General features: G+C 34.8%; 1 protein-coding gene across 14 annotated transcripts in view; it reads right to left on the bottom strand.

The window, feature by feature from the left end:
* Positions 1–10,089, bottom strand: part of LOC106869227 (dorsal-ventral patterning tolloid-like protein 1) — a 1,100,309-nt gene that overhangs the window by 648,453 nt on the left and 441,767 nt on the right. The window lies entirely within an intron of this gene.

Here is a 10,089-nt window from a genome sequence, read left to right as displayed (position 1 = left end):
CACTCTAGCCTGTTATGTTCTAATTTACAAATGCTTGGTGATTTGCACTAACTTATTTAATATTGAAATTCAGAATCTTATTAAATTAATGAAACGAGGTGTATGGAATTGCAGATCAGAGTAATACAATTAACTCTTTGTAAAATGCGAGCAGATAAATTAATTTAACTTTATCTGAAGTGACATACATTTTTAGAATAAAAGAAATGTTCTGTTTTCCTACAAATTTAGAAAGAAAGGAATGACATTTTCCTTAATTATATTCAGAAATAAAAATGTGGTTTAATGTAGTTTAAATAACTATTACTGCCAATATTATGTCAAGCACTTTTTAGATTCATATACTAACTATTCTTCTAAAAACAATACATCTAAGCATGCTTATGTGCGTATATATGTGTATGCATGAGCATTACTTATATGTATCTGTGAGAGAGAGAGAGACAGAGAGAGAGAGAGTGTGTGTGTGTGTGTGTGTGTGTGTGTGTAATATGAGAAGGCTGAGCTGTGTGGTTAAGACATCAGTCCTATCTTGAAGCATCTTAGTGTATTTTATTACAGTCCCAGGCTTTTGCTGGTCAGGGTCTATAGTGGATAACATCCATGATTTATATATGATGGACTCTCCCATCAAAGACGAAGTATGTGTGTTCAACTTTTGCTGAAGAACCTTCACAAACAATTCGTTTTTAATGATCAAATGTTTGTGTCAGACATTAGCTCATTCACTGCATCAAATCAATGATGGCTGAACAGTTGTGCCGTAGTACCATGTGTCAAGTGTTGAAGATAAAGGAAATACTGAATTTTAAGATGCAAAAACTGTGACACTAAGTCACTGGACTACTGACCACCTGATCATAAGCTCAGACTTACTTCATTTTCAGCATGAATCCAATTGCTTGTTTGTCTTACTGACAAAGAATACCTACCATTCCTACTTCATATTTAAATGGTTAGCAGGAAAAAGTATATCCAACTGCATAAATAATTACTCCATCAAAATCCATCATCATTATATAAGTAGAAACAAATGAAAATAATTTAAGTAAGCAGAAAAAAAATCAATATCATAATTGCAGAATTTGTATTTCATAATATAATTTTTTGCATTTTATTTCATTTGTTTATTTTATTTATCTATTTATTTATTTTGTGAAGACTTGCAAAATAAATGAATTCATCTATTTAAACAATTAAATAATTCATTCATTTTTTATTAGACATTGGTGTGTTGTTATGAAGTTTGTTTCACAATTATTTGGTTCTGGGTCTGGAGAACTATGGTGAAAGAAAATCCTTACAGGAAAAAATATCTGAGTGTCAGAAATAGAAAGAGCCTCTAACTGTAAGATTCTGCCAGAAAATAATTCTCTCTCAATCCATGCTTGCATGGAGAAAATTACACTGGATAACTGAACACATTGGGGATATATGTTTATTCTAATCATTTTATTTCATCTTTCCGTGCTTGTATGGATAGAATGGGTTGCAGTGATCTGCACAGTTCTTATTTGTTGTTAATATTCTCTTAAATAGATAAGGTAACATAGTTACCTTACCTATTTATAAGTCAACTAGCTTTTATGGCATCGTCAGTGCATTCTCTGATGGCCCGGAGAAGACGTCTGAACCCAATCGCTTAGAGGAAGTAAAAGCCATAACAAGCTTTCCGTAGGTGAACCTGCGGAAGGATCATTACCGCAGCCATCACAGCAACCGATCGTCGCTGTTGCCTACTCCTCACCTCCTTCTCCTCACCTTCCGGTGCGATCCATCTGGTTTCGTAAGCCGCAGCCAGGCGTCCTTGCACTTGTCGGCTCTCTAACAGTGCAGCTGCTGCCGAAGAAGAAGAAGCAGCGGCAGACGAAGCCCGCACTCATTCCTGCTGCTGCCTCCTTATCATCTCTCTGCTGCTGCTGCCAACCGCGCAGTTCTCACCAGGCCTGCGCCTGCCCGACCACCAGTGCACTAGGCCGACGGTGCTGCACACTTTGCGGCTCCACGAACCTCAATATCTCTCTTGTCTTCCTTCCTTCCTCTCCCGCGTGCATGTTATTATAGCACTAACACTAGGCTATTATGTCCTCAATAAGACTATGTACATGAGTGCATGTAACTGGTGTGTGTCAATATTCAAGTTTGTACTAAAGTATACCAATATAGATTGGTGTGTACAGTTGTGCACATTTATGCTAAAAAAAGCTTAACATAGAGGTTCAATAAACAGATATCAATAAAATCGATTCAAGATTCAAATAAATACTGGGATTGGTATGCTCAACTAAAACTCTAGAAGGCAGTACCCTAGCAAGGTTATCAACCATTGATTGAAATAAGTAAAAGAGAAAAACATTGAATGCTGCCTACTATCATCTGTACTTCATAAAAGGTGTTGAAATGCAAAATATGTGAGTCTTAACCAATAATAAATGTTTCGCATATTTAAATCATATTGCACTAATAAATATTCTGTCGTCTTTTGATATTCAAACATCAAAGAAAAATTCAATTAATATTATTGGTAATCAAAGAATAATATCTGTGTATGCATATGTGTTGAAGTGTGTGTTAGAATCAAAGAGCCAATAATAATTTAAAATTTATCAATAATAATGATCACTTTGAAAACCCAGGTAAAACAAGTTATTTCAGATCACAGAAAAATATATAAACATAATAATAATAATAATCATAACAGTTTTGTTTTGTTGTATATAGTTACCCTGTAAAGAAAACCCTCAGTATACAAGATATGTAAGATAATATATTTCTAAGGTCTTGAAGTGATCTGTAAGGACCAGAGCTTAACTGAATGAGAGTGGGGAAAAAAATATTCAAAAAACTTCTATTAGATAGGCAATGAAGAACCTTGCTCAAAGATACACTGAAATGAATACAGACATGAAAGTACAGTTAAGAAGATTACTGCTTTGCAGTAAACACGGTTCTGAGTTTGATCCCATTCCATGTCTGCCTTTCATACGTTTTCTCTACCATAAACTTTGACTCACTACTATTTTGTTGTGGATAATAGAATTTAGTAGATAGAACTGGAGAGAAATCATCATGTCTATATGTGTGTATTTTATCAATATAATTAAATGGTGCACACTTATACATAAATAAGTATGCATGTAACTTTTGTCAATGTATAGTACAATGGCAGAAAATACAAGGATCAACAAGAGAAAAAAAAAAGTAAAAGCCCAATAAACTGGTGCATTCAAATAAAAATTCCTCGTGACATTTATTCCACCTAAGTTTCACAGACACTACCTTATCACTGTCACTATTATGAATTCACTGAACCAGTGATTGGCATGTTGGAAACGTATGATGCTATTCTTCCTAAAATGTGATATAAAATAGATAAATAAACGTCTGCAACAGGTTTGAACTCCAATCAATAAACTGATGGTCCAATATCTTATCCTATTGATTGCTTTGTCTTTATAGATGATGAATGGGTTTATTCAAAGGCAGTGTGCTGAGCATTACATCACACACAGTGCAACTGATTATATTCATAGATGTATTAATATCATATAATGCAACCTCTCTCTCTCTCTCTCACAAACACACACACACACACACATTAATGCAGGACCACTTTCATTTTATTGCACTATGAATCATGGATCTTGGATTTCATAGATGGTCATTATCGTAATGGCAATCAGAGCACATAGCCTAGAGGATTTAGTGTTGCTCTCACTATCACAAGAACAGGGTTTCAATTCCAGGCCCAGGCAATGCATTGTACTCTTGAGCAAAACACTTCATTTCACATTACTCCAGTCCACTCAGCTGCAAATGAGTAACACCATAGTGGATTAGAATCTTATTCAGGGGAATTGTTGTGATCCCAGTTGCTTGTATACTATGGAGACCACGTAACTGGATCCTATTGATACCTAAGACTCTAAACAGTTATGTGCACATGTTTCTGCTGCTGCTGCTGAATCAGTGTATAATGCACTACAATGAGGAATTACTATCACTACTGTACTTTCTTCATTCTTGAGTGCTCACAATAAGTGTAGCAAAGGTGGTAGTAGTCATAATTATCTTTCTCAGTATCCATGTCATTGTTCTTGTATTGCAGTCTGTCTTTAAGAAATACAAACCATCATAGAATCCACAAATGAAAGAGAAGATAGATAGGGATGTAGAGTCGTTAGAGTATCTGCAAATGAAGATAGTCATCAATTGAATTCCATAAGCAAACCATGAGCAAGAAACATAAGTACACACACTAGAGACCAGCATCGGTCTCATTTGCCAAACCGCTAAGTTATGGGGACATAAACACACCAGCATCGGTTGTCAAGCGATGTTGGGGGGACAAACACAGACACACAAACACACACATATATATACATATATATATATATATATATACACACACACACACACACACACACACACACATATATATATATATATATATATATATATATATATACGACGAGATTCTTTCAGTTTCTGTCTACCAAATCCACTCACAAGGCTTTGATCAGCACAAGGCTATAGTAGAAGACACTTGCCCTAGTTGTCACGCAGTGGGACTGAACCCGGAACCATGTGGTTTGTAAGCAAGCTACTTACCACACAGCCACTCCTGTACCTATATACATAGCAAATTATTTTTGAAAAACACCTTACTATTTTATATTTAGAGTCAATTTCAAATCAAGCTTATTGATTCATTCAGGTAAATTGTTTATCAATGCAGTTAATATTACCCAATTACATGTATACTTTTCCTAATTAAACTCCACGGAATATCTAACTCAGTATAAACCACTATGATATATGTATACATAAACTGAAGGGTGAACAAGCTACCAAATGAGCATTTCCCCAGTCACTCAATCTGCTAGAAATAGCAGGCAAATCTCACTCAAATCACACCTTACCATCTTAGAAAAGAAAGACATGGTTGGTGTGATTCTGAGTAACTGAAGGAATGGTCATCGTTGGAGTGTCTTTGACCATGTGTCTGCTCCATCAGGACTAAAATGAGACTCAACAACAACAAGAATTGGAATTAGAAAGTTGGTAAATTGCTACCTTAGAAATATATAAGAAATATTTTCTTTCTTGTTCATTAGATTTAATTAATTAGCCATACTCCAAGGCTTAACAAATTATGTATAATTAATATCCAGATGTTATTTCACAGGGATACAAATGAAATTAAATATTTTTATCAGAGAAGGTTTGTTGCCATAAGCTCCAACTAAAGGAATAAATAGGTTTCAAACACTAATTAAGATAATTACATGTTAATGTAATTGGTCACAAAGGAGTTTGAGGATTAAAACAAATAAGGATATATCATCATAATTAGGTTGATCTTGCTTGGATTTTGAAATCTTTCAGTGGATTAATAACATCTATTATCACCTATTCTATAAATATTGGCAGTGGCCTACTATTGGAATTAAGTATTGCTAGCCGTAGTCATTAATGCAGTTCCATCTTCCAGCGTCTTAAGAGTTTCATTGATCATTGATAAACTGACTCCTCAGTTGGAACTTGGACAAGGCTATGCTGCTTTCTGTGCCTTCTAATGGTGAGTCTCATTTAGTCTGATCCTCCCCCTTCAGACCTACATAGCTTGGTTAAGCCTTCCAGGAGTAAAACTCCCTCCAGAATAATATTTCAGGTCATAGGAGTGCACAAAACCCACAACCACAAGCAAAATGAAGATCATAAGTTTGAGGCAAGCGTTGTGGTCAAAATATCAACTCCAGCACTTGTTATTTCTAAGCCTGGCATTTATTCCCTCGGTCTCTTTTGCTGAATTTCTAAGTTGCATGAACATAAACACCACAACACCAATTGCCAAAAATTACTATTTTTAAATCACAACATGAGATATTCACCAACAATACTTTGTAGTAAAGATTGTTTGACAACATAACATGGCAGTCCTGCTTTAGGAAGAATGTTACTATGATTTAGCCCCAGGAGAAATCGTCTCCTGTATAGCCAGCTATAGACGATGTCTCCTGGAGTCAAATTTTCAGCAACATTCGTCCTAAGCCAGGACTGCCATGTTATGTTGGCAAACGATCTTTACTACCAGTTGTCAAGCCATGGTGGGTGACAAACCAGACACAAAAACATGCGCACGTGCGTGCTATGGGCTTCTTTCAATTTCTGTCTACCAAATCCAGTCACAAGTATTTGGTAGGGCCAAGGCAACAATAGAAGATACTTGCCCAAGTTGCCACACAGTGGAACTGAACCCAGAACCCTGTGGTTAGGAAGCAAACTTACCAAATGGGGGAAACTATAGTTAACTAAAGCTTGTCAGAAGCTCAAAGCATCTCATAGGCATTATCCTTTCTCCTGACTAAATGATAAAAATATAAAAGACTGAAATACACTTTGGGCGATGGTGACTATGATCATTTGATATCTTGAAGGCCGTGCTGCATTATGGCCACAGTCCAATGATCAAAACAAATAAAAAAAAGTACATGGTTCTGTAACATTCATCTGACTTGTGAATCAAGAAATTATAGTTTGTTTTAAACCTCATTATTTCTATTTTGTTTGTTGTTGTTTAACCCCAGGTTATTCCTGACTGAGCAGACTTATGATCAAAGTTATTTCATCTATGACCGTGGTCCTCATTTTTCTGAGCATTGCATACTTAGGATTACATTCAGGGCTGGATAAAGACACATAGCTCCTAAGTGCATAAAAGATTTTGATGTCCCCGTACATATATGTAATTCAAAATATAAACAATAATAAACCCCAAAATAACTTTATTTTTCAGAATGAAACAAAATTAACAGTAAGATGCCACATAATTTATTTATGGAATGTTTTCTCATATTTTTTTTTAATTGCAAATACTTTGATCAGATCCTCAAAATTAATCTTACATAACACATGTAGATGTTTATATATAGTGAAAATAAGGCATTCCAAATATTGTTTTGGAAAGTTTGAAGTGATTTCTTTTGTACTGTAAACCATTTACCACTTCCTTTAATGCCTTAAGTACATGCTTATTTAGCTTAATAGTTAATCCAGTGTGAACTACATTATTCAAAGAGTCCTTACATTTTAAAGATGGTAGAGTATAATTTGAAGGATATTTGGCTGGTATTTGTAGCATATCAAATAGTCATTTCGAGACTTCCTCAATCCTTTTAGCTATTAATAGTGAATGCTATAAATTAAATCAGTTGTTAACAGATCAAATCTGACTCAATTTTGTGATGTCACACATTCTCATTCACCTTCAGCATAAACAAGAAGTTATGTACACAGAAACCAATATTCCTCTATTCAAAGTGAGTGGGATTCACAACTTAATATTGCATGTATTTGACCACTCCTAGACAAACAGACATCCTCCTAGTTTGCATGGAAAGAAAGACCATGCAATTGATTGGCATGAAATCACAAACTAATATATACACCGACCTCTGGTGCATAGACATGCTGACTACACTTTCGCCTTCCTTTACTCCTGCTACAAAAAGTAGTGCCTTTAACATCACTACAGCTAACACTGCTGCTAGTAACACTACTACTACTACTACTACTACTACTACTACTACTACTAACAGTACCACTACAACTAACACTAGAACTAGAACTACTCCTACTAACACCGCTACTACTACTACTACTACTACTACTACTACTACTACTACAACTGAAGTGATCTCAGAGCCAGCTACTCCCATGCCTCCAGCTTCCTTTTATTATACACATCACTCTCATTGTTCCCAACTAAATGGTTTATTTCCCCCTTGTTGGCTGGATTTGTCCATTCCTTGCTCTCTATTCTGCATCAATTCCTTCTTCCACAGAGTGCTGGACCTTCTGGAATTCCTTTCCTGCAATCACTGACGAGCAACTCAAGAGAAACTTATACTGCATTGGTCTTAATGACTTCAAAGGGATTGTGAAGACCAGAGGCACAACCCCCACCTTCCAGACTAATTCAGTAGAAATTTTCAACAAGGAAATTATAGTTGACTATTCACCACAGCCTTAAATGTAGATCTATGTTCAAAGATAAAAAAATTATTTCATTTCTGATGTTCTTACTTCTACATAAGCCTATAAGCATACATATATAGACATCAATGATTATATATATATATATATATATATATATATATATATATATATATATATATATATATATATATATACACTCTCTGAGTGGTTGGCGTTAGGAAGGGCATCCAGCTGTAGAAACTCTGCCAAATCAGACTGGAGCCTGGTGTTGCCATCCGGTTTCACCAGTCCTCAGTCAAATCGTCCAACCCATGCTAGCATGGAAAGCGGACGTTAAACGATGATGATGATGATGATGATGATATATATATATATATGTATGTGTGTGTGTGTGTGTGTGTGTGTGTGTGTATGTATGTACTAGGAGGTGGTGAAAAGTTCCTGACTTTAAGAGTGTCATGGCAAAAGGTCTGGTTGGAGGCCCAACCTTCCAAGTTCTTTTACAGCACTTAGAAAAACTGAAGGACTGCTGTAATAAGTGTTTGAATTCGAGAGGGGAATATGTTGAATAAGGATCATAATTATCTGATCATCCTGTAGATTCTTTTACCCAAAGCCAGGGACTTTTCATCAATCACACATACACACACAGATTTCTAATCTATAATTCAGAAAAACTAGGAATTTGTATATTTGCCAACAGAGTGGGTATATTAATCATATAGCCACCCTGTTATCTAATATCTAGTTATCCAATATTCAGTGGGAAACCAATTGGTAAGATCAGCTGTAATGGATCTATAATACCATATATATATAGATATATATATATATATATAACTTCATACAATATGTATTACACTGGGACACAGCTGTGTTTCTAGAACCAGATTGCATTCACAAAGACATAACCAGTACCATTACCTGTAGGGAGTAAATCAGGGAGAATCAAATTTACCAATATTAATATTTACACTCCTGACATTAAGTTATATCACTCTAAGCTTAATTTATGGACCACTTTACTAGATTTCTGCATTACAATGGAGGATTCCTACTTAGCAATGCAGCCCTGATGTATTTTGAGAAAGATATTTATAACTGAGTGCAGCTAAAGCTCTATTTGCTGATGTATTCTACAACAGTAATTCTCAACACAAATATATGAGTGTTGAATTATGCAAAGTTTAGCCTTGAATTCAACACCTCACAAATCATGGCTTTGTTGCTGCGAGTGTAATTGATGATGAATTCAAATTTCCTCCACTTACTCAAAGCCGTCAATCGTTTCTGTTATCTCTCTTCAATTGCAACCAGTTTTCAGAAATACAGATGTGTTCCAATATAATACCTGTCATTTCAACATAGATGCTTTAATCTCAGTTAGTTTATGTATTAAGTTATATTGCTCTAAACCTAGTCGATGGAGCACTTCAGTGGATTCCTGCTTAACAAGGAACTACATATTTTAAGACCTACACACACAGATACTCTTCTCATAACAACACTTTAGAGACGCCTTTTAAGTATTTATCGATCAGTTTTAAGTATAAATATTTTGAGTAACATTGAAACGTGGTGGGGGTATTTTCCTCCCTTGGATATATTCAAAGCCTTTATTGTTTATATATTATAAATAAGATATCAAACATATAATATAGATTTTTTTTTTTTTCAAGTACCATTAATTATTCACAAATAGGTAACTTTATTTTCTACCAGTACTGAAGAGCTTTTCTGATTCTTTTTTTCTAAAATTGAAGAAAATTTTAACTACTACTTTAGAAAAATAAACTCTGTCTGTTAAATTGTGCTGCAGAGTTGTAAGAAAAAACTTATGGTGAAGAGCACTTGAAAAAAGGAAATGTAAAAATGCTTTGGTAAGAACATGGATTTGTTGATATATATATATATATATAAAAAAGCAAGCAAACATGCTTATAACCACAAACCAAAAAAATGGAAATACACTTGTAACTAGAGAACAGCAAACAGAGGGAAGCTATCATAGTGAAGCACACTCAAATCATATTTTCCACTATGAGTATTAGTATGTATATATATATATATACATATATATATATATAT

Source organism: Octopus bimaculoides, chromosome 10 (assembly GCF_001194135.2).
Source record: "Octopus bimaculoides isolate UCB-OBI-ISO-001 chromosome 10, ASM119413v2, whole genome shotgun sequence".
NCBI lineage: Eukaryota > Metazoa > Mollusca > Cephalopoda > Octopoda > Octopodidae > Octopus > Octopus bimaculoides.
Note: the sequence above shows the minus strand (reverse complement) of the source record. Positions and strands in the feature narration are given on the sequence as shown.